We start from the raw sequence: 15,381 nt of genomic DNA, 5'->3' as shown, positions 1-15,381 counted from the left end.
CAACATAAAGAACCACGATGAGAAATACATCACCCTCACGCTTTACATACAATGTGCTTTCTGTTGGACTGTTACAAAAGCCTTGTTTGACCAAATGAGTGTCAGCTTTCTCATACCAAGCACGAGGAGATTGCTTCATCCCATACAAAGCCTTGTTACATTTGCACACTTTGTCCTCTTGTCCTTTTATGACAAAACCGTGAGGCTGCGTTACATAAACTTCCTCAAATATGTCACCATTCAAGAAAGCAGTAACAATGTCTGATTGATGTACATCCCAACCAAAATGAGCTGCCAATGCACATAGAAAACGCACAGTAGTCATACAACAAGTGGGAGGAAAAGTTTCTTCATAATCTATGCCTTTTTGCTGTGCATAACCCTTTGCAACAAGTCGAGCCTTACGGCGATCGATCTCACCATCCACCTTGCGTTTCAACTTGTATACCCACTTCGTACCAATGGCCTTTTTTCCATGAGGCAAATCACATAAGATTCATGTGTCATTTTCTATAAGTGCATCATATTCTGATTGCATGGTAGCAATCCAATTTTTTGAATTTTGTGCTTCATCAAAAGTCAGAGGCTCCTCAACATCATGTAAGCTAGACACAATCAAAGCATAACAATGTGATGCATAAGATGCATGGCGAGAGCCTGAACGAGTACGACTAGACAAAGGTGAATCCAATTTACTGTCATGCAAAGTGTGCACCAGCTATTTTGGCATACCTCTAGCCTGCTCATTTTCAGCCCTTTCCTCATCAAGTACATCATGTACATCTGCATCAGTAATAGGCTGATCTAAAACATTTTCAAAAATCCCCATAGGCTGTACATTTGCCTCATTGGAACTACATTCGTATTTCCACCACTGAAAAGAGGCAACAAGTGTCATAAATGTCCTGTGAGCTTACATTACTGTCTCTAGTACATGACAGCGAGGGCTGAACAGAATCTTCCACAAACACTACATCCCGAGAAACCAGAATACGTTTTGTTTGTGGATGATACAACCTGTAACCTTTGCTTTCAGCACTATAACCAAAAAAAATACATTTGACAGCCTTATCATCCAATTTTCTGCGCTGCACTTGTGGCACCAAAGCATATGCCAAACAGCCAAAAACACGCATGTGCTCAATAGAAGGTTTTCTATCATGCCATACTTCATATGGAGTAATAGACTGCAAAGCTTTCATAGGACACCTGTTAAGTACATAAGTGGCACACATAATGGCCTCAAGCCAAAAAGAATGCGGCAAAGCTTGAATTTTGACCATACATCATGCCATTTCCGTCAGTGACCTATTTTTCCTCTCAGCAACACCATTTTGCTGAGGTGTATAAGTCACTGTACATTGGTGTTTTATCCCACGACTAGCCAGAAATGCATTAAATTCATGAGACATATACTCCCCCCCTCGATCGGAACGGAGGGTGCCCATAGTACATTTCGAGACATTTTCAGCCATAGCCAGAAATTGTTTGAAGCACATAAAAACTTTGGACTTCGCTTTAAGCGAAAATACCCATGCATGCCTGGAGTAATCATCAATGAAAGTCATGAAGTACAGGTAATTGCCCAAAGACGGAGTTTGCATGGGCCCACAAACATCACTATGCACATACTGCAACCTGCATGTGGCCCGAACTGAACCATCCTTTGGAAATTTAGAACGCTACATCTTACCAAAAATACAGCCTTCACAAACATGTTTGACAGGTGCTTCAAGAGGTGGCAAAGAAGCAACCATATCAGATTTTTGCAAACGCAACAAACTGGAAAAATTCAGATGACCAAAACGTGCATGCCAAAGTTTTGCATCTGAAATAGCCCTTGAATCTGCAACAGCATTTGCAAAATTTTGTCCACACTTGTCATACAAAGTGAGCTTATACAGCCCACGGCACAAAAGGCCAGATGCAACAATTTCATCACCAAAACTGAGATCATGAACTGTACATCTGTCATCCACAAATTTGACTACAAGTCCAAGTCTAGCAAGTGCGGATACAGTCAAGAGATCCTTCTTGATCCCACGTACATAAAGTGCATCAACAAGTGTGAAGGAACTGCCATTAGCAACAGTGAGCACAATATTTCCAACTCCTTGAACTGGATAAGAGGCGTTGTTGGCACAAGTGACTGAATTCCCATGAGGGACAGACTCGAGAGAGGTAAACAATTCACAATGTGAGGTAATGTGCTTTGTAGCACCACTGTCAAAATACCACACATGTGAATCTGCAGCAACTGATAAGCATGCATCATGGACAGCAGGATTGTAAGTGCACTCTGCACTACAAGCCCATTCTGCATCAACATCAGCAACACAGTCTCCTTTCACAGAAGACTCAACAATGGCTACATTTGTAGTGGAACCAACATTTGCAGTGGAACCACCCTCTTTCTTCTTAGCCTCTTTGGCCTTCAACTTAGGACATGACTTGATCAAGTGATCATTGGATTTACAATAATGGCAACGCATCTTCTTTTTGCCCTTATCACCAGAATTGCCAGACGAAGTACTGCCAGCAGAAGCATTAGGAACATAATTTTTGCCACTCGTAGCAGAACCATAAGAAGTGGCTGCATTACTGTTACCACCCTTTCTTTGAGAAGCAATAAAAGCATGTTCAACTGCACGTTGTCTAGTCTTGTTTTTTCTGGACAGTGACTCTTGCAATAGAAATGTGCATAATGCATCAAACTTGACAACTTCTAGATTTCCTTGGGTCATAAGTCTCCAAGTACTAGCAAAAGTCTGGTAAGAATCTGGTAAGGCATTGATAGGAGCAAAGCGAACCCCGAACCCCGACGGCCTCTAAAACACCGGGGACCGAATGGCGCGCCTCGAGCCTATCGTGGTAAAGCAAACAGGGGGCACCACCTAGCTTCAGCGGCTAGGACGCAAACAACACACCACCATAACAAAGTTTTCATCCAAGAGAGATGGATGCTTGGGAGTAATGATGAAGAGGAAAGGGAATGAGATCAAGAGAGAGAGAGAGAGAGAGAGAGAGAGAGAGAGAGAGAGAGTGAGGGAGGGGGTATAGCGGCTTAGTACTTAGGCACCACAAAAGGATGGCGAATCCGCACACCCTTCACACATACACAAGCTCACTCCAAAACACAAGACTAGGTGGTGATTCCGCACACCTCACATGGGCAAAACATTGCAAGAAAACATACTCACAAAACCTCAAGCTTTATTTAGAGAATTAGGCGATGAAATGGGGAGCATAGGGTAGGGGAATGAGAAGGGAGAGAGTGGTAGAGCACATGGCGGATAGGTGGGAGTTGATGGCGAAGACTCGCACGAGGATTATGGCCATCATCCTTCATTTAGTTGCTCTTCATCTTCCATAGCCAAGGGTGTAGAGGTCATGCTCAAAACAAGCATGGTGATTGCGGTGATGGTGATGGTGATGGTGATGGTGTGGGTGTGTGTGTGTGCACTAGGCACACACAATGCATAGTGTGTTCTTTGGTGATGTTGTGTCCCTAGTGTGATGGTGACCCCTCTTTATATAGGAGAGGAGGGGGGAGAAATTCTAGAATTTAGAAATGAAGAAATCATTATCTACATAGGCCATGAGACTGTGGGCCCCACTTGTCTGGCTGTGTGTATATGTGTCAGAACAGCAGTCTCATGAGAGAGAGACTAAGAGAGAGAGATGGGTTGATGAAAAAAGTGAGAGGTGACATGGAGAATAAAGTAATTACAAGAGGGGAGAGAGGGGAGTGTGTTCAGAGGTGAATCTGTGTGCAGATGTGTGTGAACACAAGAAAAATCAGGTAGCCATCGGGTGGGGATGGGTCTGTGGGCACCTTTTTCAGTGAAACTGAGTGTGTGTGAGTGTGGGGGAGGTTATTTAGCTACAAGACAAGAGACATGGTGCCCTTTAGAGAGAGAGGGGGGTATTTGGGTCATGGGATATGATAGGAGAGAGAAAGAGGGGGTGGGGTATACTATTTTGGAAGATAGGATAAGTTGCATGTGAGTTAGGGTGCATTATTGGTGAGTTATAATGCATTATTGGTGAGAGGTGGGGTAGCTTGAGGGGAGAGAGAAAGGAGAAAGGACAAGGGGAAGAGAGAGGGGGTTGACCTTTTGAGTGGAGGAGAGGAAAAGGGACACACGACGGGGCAACAGTGAAGAAAAAGGAGGCAAGGTGGGGATGGGCTACCCCGCAGGCATGAGATGGCCTATTTTACCTTTCTTATATATTTACGTAATCATACTTTATTTTTTTCTTACTTTTTCCAATGCTTTTTTATCACTCCCTCCCTAAGAGGGGGTTTTCATGGGGTGGGGACGAGAGAAGAGGGGTATGGGAGCTTGGCTTGTGAAAAGCCCCCATCAACATCAAGAACAGTCTGCACAAGGGAACTGTCTGAAATGACTTCACCTGCAGAAATAAGTTGCTCATTGATATCCTTGACACTAGCAAGGAAAGTGTCTATATCATCTTCCTCATGCATACTCTTCGACTCCAGCTCTTTACGCAGCAAAGCAATTTTAGCCTCATTGCGGCTTGCATAAAGACCTGCTAGAATATCCCAAGCCTATTTTGCAGATTTTGCTGAACGGATGTGAGGAACAATGGTGCGCTTCACAGACAACGCAATCAATGCATGAGCCTGCGCATCCTTAACATCCCAACGAGCTTGTTCTGCCGTAGGCAAAACAACTCTAACAGCTGCAATCCTTGCAGCAAGACCTACAACATCCTCAACATCGCCTACATCCTCAGAACCAGGACGTACATCAATGCCCTGCACAACGTTCCAGACACCCTTTGACACAAGAACATGTTGCATCATATAAGCCCACATAGGGTAGTTGTCCCCATCCAACCTGTCCTCAGCAGCAAACATCTTGAACACATCTGTGTTGTTGTTGTCAGCCATGGTAAATGTTGTACCTGATGTGAAAACTGCCCGAAAATAGGAGAAATGGAACGGGAACAACCTGTGCTATATAGCACAAACCGTAGAAGACTATAAGGCACCTGTTATGCAGAAAACGGCACTAACAGAAATTCTGCACAAAATGACGAAATAGCCTGTGCAGTACTGCCTGTAGTGGAAACAGATGCCGAAATGAGCCCAAATCAAAATTCTAAGCAGACGTGGCTCTTCGAGCTCTCCCAAAAAAAAATTTGACCTGCGAACGCTCACCAAAGCTCACTGAAATCGGAGAAAGTGAGCAGGCATGTGCTGGAGCAGCTGGCGACTAAGCCCGGGAGGACATGACCTGCTCTGATACCAATTGTTGGAATTAGGGTTGCAGAGAAATACACACAGCTTGGAGAAGACGAAGGAAGCTCAAGGCACACAATAGAGAGTGTGTTACTTAGAGTGCAATGGAAAGATAGATAGCCCTAGAGTGATGGGCGTATATACAATGCACGGGGAAAAAAACCTCCTAAAGAGGGAAAAAATGCTCCGGCGGTCCTAGTGTGTTCACACACATCACTACCACATGTATATGGTAACATTTGTGGCTTCAGCCAGTTTTGTGGCTCATTACGAGTCTAGTGTTAAAAGAAACTCTTGTGGCTTGGGGTCATGTTTCATGGCATCCTATGGTTTTAAAAGAAACTCTACAAACATAAAACTAATTCTACAGTATGTATATACACTATTTAAGATATACATACTTGGCATTGTTCCTGTCTTTACTATCTGAGGGCATTACAATATAAAGCACATGGGAGAAATTTCTCCAAAAAGTTGATAAAATAAACCCCTTTTACCCAAATATCATGCCCTTAATATGTTCTAAGCCTTTTTGAGTCCTAATATTTCTTGGGTGTGCATGACACCGCCCCCCCCCTCTTTGCGTCAGAATTTTCCATGGGCGACTAGTGGATAAGTGCATGTACATGGGATTAAACTATGTGTATGCATGGCCTTGTAATGTGTCCTAATGTGTCCCTGCACCATGATTTCTAAGAAATATGCATTGTGAACAATATGTTGTGCAATATGGAGATCATCAACAAGATACACTCATGGGATTGTCTATACAAGATTTGAAATCCTTTCTAGCATCCAATTTTTTTTGTAACCACAATTTACCTGTAGCAACTTTTTAGGAACCCATACCTACTTTGTGATGGTTTTGGTAAAGGAGAATTCCGCAATTTGTGGTCCTTGATTTTCAGGCCACTATCGTTGGTTTTCAAAGACTACTTAATGGAATTTGGTACCTATGTGTGTTGATGTGAAGACTTGTTTTTGCATTTGGGTATCTAAAGCTGGCAACTTATCTTCTCATTGTCTTCCACTTTATGGAAACCTGTCCCTTGTTGAGCCAAACTTTGTGAGCATCTGATTGGGTGAGGACATAGGGGATTCTTTTGTAACCTGTGGTTCTTTCACATCTGGTATCTAAATATATGACTTCCTTGGTGGTAATGTTACTTTGTGTTTTGTAGAAATTGTACCATGTTCATCATGTGTACTCATTTTGTCAATATCAAAACTTTGCTCTCTAAGTCTCTCACTCAAATACGTACTAGTCTAGCCCTTAAGTACATAAATTAATTGCGTTTCAGATTCCTTCTTGTCAAGTGAATGCAGCTTGCAGAATTCAAGTTGCTCTGCTCCAACTCGCAATGCTCGCTTGAAATCAAACTTCTCTCGTGCTCCAATAGCCTAAGAAATCAATGCAAATGATGAGACAACTATAGGTAGCACAATGCGTTCACACAATATTCAACCTTTCTAATTCACCCAAATTTCAAATTCCAACAATCCCGCTTGAGTTGATTTTATACCCAAACTCTATGGTTTTTTCCTAGAAAACCCACTTATGGTGTGATAGCTCAAAATGAGCGTCTCGCAACAGAGGTCTAGGTGCACTTTACAGAACATTGTTTGGCCACATGAGGCGTCTGAGATCCTTACAACGGTCATTTTTTGGGTGGGAGAGTGGGAAAAGTGACAAATCAAAAGAGAGGAAAAGGCCACATGGCCCTCCTCCTTTTTATCCCACATAGAGATGTTTTCCTTCTGATTCTAGCATATATATGTAAACATTGATTTACTCTAGATCATAAGACCAAGATCAAGACCAATCTTGTAACTATGGCTAAGGTCATGGCCGAGGTCAATTGGGGTCCTTTTTTTTCAGATATCCCTTTTTCCCACTCAAAGGTGCTCTCGGACTTTTTTTTAAAACCCTGTGGTGGCCGCCAAATTTTTTTGCCAAAAACTATCCGGTTGCCTACTCCTTTGCGGGCCGCCTGTTGCTATTGGACCACTGATTGCAAAAACTCTATACGGTCATACGCTGGTGTTGTACGACGCTCACAGGACACAAAAATTGTCCCAACCACAAAAATCCTCTATGGCCACCAATCTTCTGTGGCTGCTCTGAATGCTTCGATCGCCAGACAAGAATCCTGGCCGCTATGACCGCCAGACAAGCTTCCTGGCCGCTATGGTCGCCAAAAAATCTTATGTAGTCTCTGCCTTTAAAAAAAAATCAGACACTAGTTGTGTGTCCTAGTGGTACGATTGACCCGATTGGCGGCCCTTGCAGTCATGCGTGCTGCGGGTGCTCATGCCTGTGCGCACATGCGACATTATCCTCAAGCATCCAAAATGAATCATACATATGCTAACATACATAAAACACATCCCAGATCCTCATCATGCAAAACATTACAAAAGCAAGCTATAAAAATAAAGACCTCTAATTCTTCACCCCTCTAACCTACCTAAATGAGAACAATGCACTCAGAATGATTCTAAGTGATAGAGCGGAAAAACTAAGTGTACGTGGTTACCGACCTCCTGCTAGTCTAGGTGCTAGTCCCCGACAACGGTGCTCATTAAGAGCAATTAATCAAGGACATCTAAAAGAAGCATGCGAAGGAAGTGGCCAAGCTTCAAGAGCAAATTCACACTTACCAAGTGGATGTTATCACTCCCATTACTTCTACTACCATCATACTAGAGGAGGGAACTTCAAGACATTGTATCCCTCATTCTCCACCACTCATGGAAGAAATGGAACCAAAGGCTAAGCAGGGAGAAGAGTTTATTGAGTCCCCACTCAGATATATCATTCCCTTAGACCGACAAGGAGCTTATATGAAAGATGCAATGTAGAGGCTATGAAGACACTCTTGAGATGAAGCTTTCAACACAAGTTACTTCAACAAGACACAACCCAAATGGAGAAGGGTATGGTTTAGAGATCACCCATCTCCAAAGGTATGGTACAAGTGTCAGGACAAGGGTACTATAGGGCAAGGCCCAACCTAGGGGGTTACGGACCTAGGCCAAGGGCCTTGACTGGACCACTGTGGACTGGGGATCCGCTTAGGGCAAGAGCTAGGAGCTAGGCCTATATAAGGACGGTAGGGAGGAGGATCCCAGGTCTTAGTTCCCTAGGTATTACACTGGTATCAGAGCATGAGAAGGTCGTGGACCTATTTGGAGAAGGAGGGGTTTTGCATGTTGCATGGTGGTGAAGACGAAGCCCAGGCTTGGCTGTGCGGGCATGGCCGCTTAGTCGGGGTCGAAGACCAAGCAAGTAAAAACCGCATGTGCAGGGGGGCTTGGGAAGGAGGAGCTCGCGGGGTCGACATGCAGGAAAGCCAGCGGGGGCGGTCTCGTTTGGAGTGCAGCGTTTGTAGGGAGTAATTCCCGTCACATCCGCGAGCATCGGGCCGCACTACAATAGGCAGTCTCTCTCTCTCTCTCTCTCTCTCTCTCTCTCTCTCTCGCGCGCGCGGCATTCTGCAACGCCATCTCCATGCCCTGCATTCATCTTTTTTGTTTTTTTCCCACTTAAGCGCCCAAAGGCCTTTGGCCTTAGGGCAAAGTGCATATTTTGTTTCCTCTAAGGGTCAGTACCCACGGGCTTCTGTGGCGGCTGACGGTGACATGCAAGATTCGATGCACAATTCTATGTCTCACCCAACGGGGCCGCCTCCAGTACGCATGCCCAAGTTAACCGCCATGGGCAAGGGAAGACATGCATGCACCTCGTCTCCGCTGCTCTGCACCATCGGGAAGGCTATACACAGTCGATCGACATGCAAACTCGACCTGGTTGTTGGGGTTTTTGGCGACATCTCCCTCCACTTCCACAAATCCCGACACAGTGACAACGGCACGGACAATATTGTTATTGCTTCGAGGATCATCGAAGCGTTGATCGACAAGGCTACAACCTACCATGTTATATCCGTCAACACTGCTAGAGACTCGACGGCAGGGAACGTTTGCACAGAGATGAAAAGTTCAGCATGCATGCTCATGCATCATGCACAACTTTAAAGGCACGGCATCCGCACACGGATGGATTATGAGGTTTGAGTTTCACCTTCTTGTATTTTCATCGCTTTGTGCATATGATGGTATTGCAGGAGCTTGTAATTATTTTAATCCTAGCCATGGTGCCTAAGCGACTACCATGGTCAGTTCATTCCGTCCGATCTAGTTGGTCGTTCCACAACTTGGACTACGGAGCAGGTCTCCAACAACACTACCCTATACCAGGAATGTTATGGGCTCCAACAAGGCAAGGTTGCCTAGGCGTACAAGAAAAATAGGCCATGTCAACAAGGTCGGTTTTGAAAGGGTTACATCAATCATGTTTTACCCATGGAGCAAGGCTCCGTCCGCCACTCTCAATATGTATTGGGGGTATGATCCCACCCAAGCATCTATAGATTGTAAAAGACAAGAAAATTCCATAGCTATGAGCTAAAACCCTAGTTTCCCCTGCCAAGGGCAGTCAATAGGTATGTTAACTTGTTGCTTTGATCAAGCAGTATTTGATAATAGCTGACATTTGCTAGCTCAGCTGTAGATGAGCATCAAGCAATGTTACGATTCTCAATATTATGTATTTCGGCAAGGCCTTTCACAGCATGAGGTAGAGTAATTATTGAGCATGTACTTGATAAACTCTTGTATGCAATGGAATGGATGCTCACGGAAATCATTCATAGAACCAAGCCGGTCTGAGCTACATAACTTGTGCGTGTTCTACTAATTTTCACTTACATTTACAATTCGACACGGTCGACTCTCTTTGCTATGACATCTGTCATCAATAGCATTTGTTGGCAATGAGGCCAGACAAAGTTTCCTGAAGCAAGGCTTCAATTTCTACATCTTGCATTGAAGCTCATCACGTTTGGCATATGGTATGACCATACAAAATTAGGAAGAGATAGGCAATGTGTTTGCAGGTTATTTCCTCCTGCAGGTTCTTTCATTATGTACCAGACGGGTGTATAGGACATACGACGACGTCTGTGCAGATATGGCTATGGGCTGTTCTGGAATGAGTTTTCCTCCCAACTCTCATGACAACTGGTTGCAGCAGCAACGACTAGGTTAGCCAAGTGTAAGTTTTCTTGTTTTTTTTCCTATTTACACTTTACTAGACAATTACTGTCATTGTGCAAAGCGAAGTGCTTTAGCAATTTTATAAGAAGCACAGCTTCAAGGAACTGGCAAAATAGGGAAGATCAGCTCACAAAGTCCCTACCAATCTAAATTGTGCAAGATACTTATAGTTTTGGTTCTCACGATTGAGGCCATCACTCTGCGCAAAGGCTAACAATTCTTCATGCAAGGCATGCTAGTGAAGTGAATTCAATTCTGTCGCTTCATGCATTTTGCTTCCGCTAACACACTCGCAAATCTGTCAAGGACAGACTAAGGATGGATTGTTTAAATTGATTGCTGGTTGCTATCACCACACATCAACACTACAAAGAACCTAAAATTTTGACTTATTCCACAAGCAAAGTGCCACATTAAGTCATTTTTCTACAAGTCACGACCCCATACATGGTAAGAGGGTCAAGCTGTGGCTTATGTTTTCTGTTCCCTCTCTCGATGAGAGTGGTATACAGGCAGATTGTTGCATGCTTATAGGATAAGCTGCAAGTCCGGCATAAGACATAGATTGGGCACAACATATACAAACTCGTCACTTAAGGAAAGTTCCTCAACGCAGCATCTTCTCTCTCTTTCTTATTTCTCTCCATGAATAATGAAAATTTTCTAAGAAGCTTGTCATCCATGTTTTGTTTGCAAGTCAATATGAGCCAAGATGCTCTAACTCTCAGCTAGAAATTGGGCAAGATGACATCCACATTAGTCTTCATCGGTTCGACGATTGAACACTAATTGCCATGAAGGCTATGAGACACACATGCTGGCCAAGAGCCATTGTTAAATCTAGGGTAAGATCCACTTGTTGGTATTCCTTGGATGATTGTTCTCAAGATCGAACAGCTCTACCTAGTAGAGTACCCATTGACGTTAATTGACAAGCAAGCGTCTTGTCATTACGGATGTTTAGGGTGTCATTTTTGCACTCCATGTTTTTAGTGCGACGCTCAAGTGGGTTTTTGATAATCTTAAACTCACACCAGCTGATCTATACCACGGAGTACAGACGCAGCAATTAGTTGTGACAACATGGCTGTCCATAAGAGCTCGGCAGTTCACTTGTGTGGATTTCCTCGTCTATCTATAGCAGTACGGCGTGTCTATGGACATATTGTTTTGAGGTAAGGCATGTCTATGGACATATTGTTTTGAGGTAAGACCCGGCGGGTGATTGTTACATCACCCCATAGGCATTTAAGATCACAAGTTGATCTGCATTGAGAATCACAGTTGATCTCTCACAGTAATACTTTCAAGGAAAGAATTCCGCAATCTACCACATGCGGTAGCGGACGAACACACTTTTCAAGTTGATTCCAATCATTCTGTACACGGTTGACTATGTTGTTTATCGTTATCTGCTAGTTGAGCAGTTTCTACAAAGAGTCTTACCAAGGGGTTTGACTACGCAGATTCTAATCCAAGGGTTTGGATTGCAAAGGCAACACCCAAGGTTCCCAGTGCAATGTTGTTTGTCTTTTTTCAGCTAGGGGACGTGCTCCTCTCGATTTGAATACATGTAAGTGTACATTACGTTCAAATCTCCAGGTACGTTCAAATCTCCAAGTACGCATCTATTGATTTGGTGTTATTCCATTTTTAGTATGCTTTGCTTGGTTTTTCAAGACGTCTAAGTACACTTGAATGTTATAGAGCCGTGCCAAGGGCATGTCGGCACAAAGTATTTTGGGCCAAGTGTCCAATCTATCTTTCTATCTTATGTTGTTACGAACCTACTTGTAGGGTTCAATTTGGCACATGTTGTCACATGGGATACAACATGGTCTAGGAACTCAAGGAGTTCGGTTTAGCTAGTGTGGAGCAAGATAATGAGGGTCCCTCTCACTCTTTTCGCGGAGTGTTTGCAGTTCCTCCACACACAAGTACATCTTGTACTTGATGGATGTCGCTTTCTCGGCCATCCTTATTTGAGACATATTCCACATGTGGTGAATATGAGTCTCTGGGACTGACACTGGCACCTAATTCTTAATGATGTGTTGCGATGAAGTCCCTACGTGCTGGTCGCATCCGTTTATTAGACCATTTGGAGCACACCGTATCAGGAACAATTTCAGTGGCCAAAAATTGTCGGGTACTCAATACAGATTTGTTGCGATGACAACTACTGTGAAACCACCTTAACGGAGGGTCGTTTCTACACATAGCCAAGTATGCTAAGTTACTGAGAATGTCTCATGGTTGGTACCTAGGTGTGACTGGTCTTTCACATTCTGTTATGGTCCGACTCTTGTTGAAAGGATTTCACTTACGTACCGTGGAAAGTCTAGTCATGGAATTGCGGTTTGGATAAAATTGTGTTAAATGCATGCACACTAGGTGTTATGGGCCCTAGTGTTTAACACTGCTTTATTTGGAGCGGCATGCCAATTCATGGACTTTTATTCTCTCTGCACCTTTTTGCACTGCATGTGCAATCTCTCCTACCGATTTATTATGAGTTTACACCCTGCCATACAAGGCACTGGCTCAGGATGGGTGTCCATGGTTGGATTGTCTAAACTCTAGGAGCTTACTCCAGTCCACCCGCTTTCAACCTAGTTGTTTGTCTTCACTCCATATAATATATATGGCTGTATACTCAATGATTGAGTCCTAGTTTCTCGACACTCAGGGAAGACTGTCTATAAGTGGTTGGGGAACAACTCCTCACGCTTACTGCTACTATTCATCTCGTGTTGGATGGGCAAGTAGATTTCCAAGAAGTGGTCCAGAAAAAGGAAGATAGAGCACGAGCTTACAAGTACCAACGAGCTACTGAGGAGCTGGTTGCAAAGTTCAAGGCCACACAAAGAAAACTCACAACGCCACCAGTGCATACGAGGATGTATGCAAAATGGGGGGGGGGATGTTTCGCGCAAGATTAAGGATCCAAGATAGCGCCAAGAGTGCCTAAGAAGTGTCGTAAGATGATGGACATGCCTCGTGGAAGCTGCATAATAATTTTGAGAATTTTTGCTTTTTTGGGTTTCGAGAACACGATGGACCCTGCTGACTTTAGAGTTAAAATCAGAGAATTCATGTAATAGTCGGGACCTACAAGCTTCCAATTTGTAAATAATGATGTCCCAGGGTAAGTTGGCCAATTTGTGTCTGACCGCCCGAGGTTTTAGCTTGTTAGTCAATTTTTAGGTCATTTTTTAGATGAAGCTGTGTTAGAACTAAACGGGCCGTGAGCACACTAATCTTCGAACGTTCGCTATGCATGGTCTATTTATTGGAATCCAAATCCAATTGAAGTGCGTTGCTTTACTCCTTGAGCTCTTCGTTTCCATGTAATCTATTTCATGTTTTCATCTTTAGATTAATGTACATGTAATTAAGGTTTAATTAGTGAATTTTTTCTTGATTAAGTGTGATTGAGCTAGTTTCTTATGCTCATACTTGCTAGGCATGACCTATAGATCACTAGGTTTGCACCGTATATAGATTTGTATGATTAGGTGATCATTTTCTAGTTTGTCGGCTTGCAAGTGGATTCCGTCTTGACAGATTAGATTAGTATTTCTCTTGTTCTGCTTTGTCTGTGTGCTTGTGTGTTGCCCGGTAGGTAGTTTGTGAGCATTAGACTCTAGCTGAGACTCCCATCTTGATCAGGCAAGAGTCCATTAGTTAGAAGTGAGGTAGACATCCGCATTTAGGTTATCTTATAGGCGTTGGACATTGCTATTCCTCGGCATGCTCGCATCTTCTACTCTCACCCCCTCATCTAGCTTCCACACATGTGCAATGCACTTGCCTAATCTCATTCCCTAAAATGACCACATATACTAAAAATTCATGCTTTTTTCAATTACGCTCATCATCGTCATAATTACCATGCTTATTGTGATCTCTTATCAATTTCCCGATTTCAATTTGAGAGTGCTCACATGCATTTCCATCCTCATTTCGGCACGCATTCTATCCAGTTTTTCCAAAACTTCAGCCTTTTTCCAAATTTGGAATACGCGTGACTTTTCAATTCATCTCTCATCTTACTCTTTGTTCAACTTCAGCCTAAAATGTACTCATCTTTCACAGAGTCTATATGGACATTACTTTTGGGGATGTTACTCACGAATACCAATGCACAACCCCCAATGTTTCTCCCATTTATCACTCTTATGACCCATGCCTCGTCTTGCATTCTGCTGTAAGCTCATGCTCGAGAAGTCTTCTGGTTTGGCATTCTCCTTTTCTTTCCTTCAGACCATATTATCGCGTCACTGTAAAACATCGTACAAGAGACTTACCACAACGGGACTAGCAACAAGAGAAAGAGAGAGATGAGGCCAGTAGGTGGCCAAAACGACTTTTTATGGGTTGTATTAAGCGGAATCACTGCAGATGCTTCCATGCCTTTGAAGCTAAGAAGACGGGAGGGGGCACGTGGAGGAGAGAGGAGAGGAGAGAGCAAGAAGATTTTTCGGGTGTGGTGGTGTGTCTAGCCGATGTGCAGATCGGGCTCTCTCTCTCTCTCTATTCTTCTTCTTCTTCTTCTCTTATTCGGATCGCCATGCCCAAGCTGTAGCGCCACGCAATTTTTTTGTGTGCGATGTCGCGAGGTAGCAGAGATAGCGTTTTGTGAGGGCGAAGCCGGATGGCGATGTGTGTGTGTGTGTGTGTGTGTGTGTATGAGAGAGAGAGAGAGAGAGAGAGAGAGAGAGAGAGAGAGAGAGAGAGAGAGAGAGAGAGAGAGATGGTCTGGGTGAGCAAAGAGGGAGAGCAAGAGAGATACATAGTCCGTTGTGGGGTTTCTCAAAGTAGAGGAGCCAGGGCTCGAAGCACGCAGGCTTTATGGTGTGGGTACTGTTGGAGGGTGGCCAAGGTTTATATGATAACGACTCTCTCTCTCTATCTCATGCTCAGTACAATAGAGAATGGTTTTGACGAGGCAACACCTAGGGAAGGCAGGGGTAACAAGGAGGAGGACAAGG

The sequence above is a fragment of the Adiantum capillus-veneris genome, chromosome 14, assembly GCF_014529385.1.
Source record: "Adiantum capillus-veneris isolate H3 chromosome 14, ASM1452938v2, whole genome shotgun sequence".
In the NCBI taxonomy this organism is placed as follows: domain Eukaryota; kingdom Viridiplantae; phylum Streptophyta; class Polypodiopsida; order Polypodiales; family Pteridaceae; genus Adiantum; species Adiantum capillus-veneris.
The sequence above is the reverse complement of the archived record's forward strand: the minus strand, read 5'-3'. Positions refer to the sequence as shown.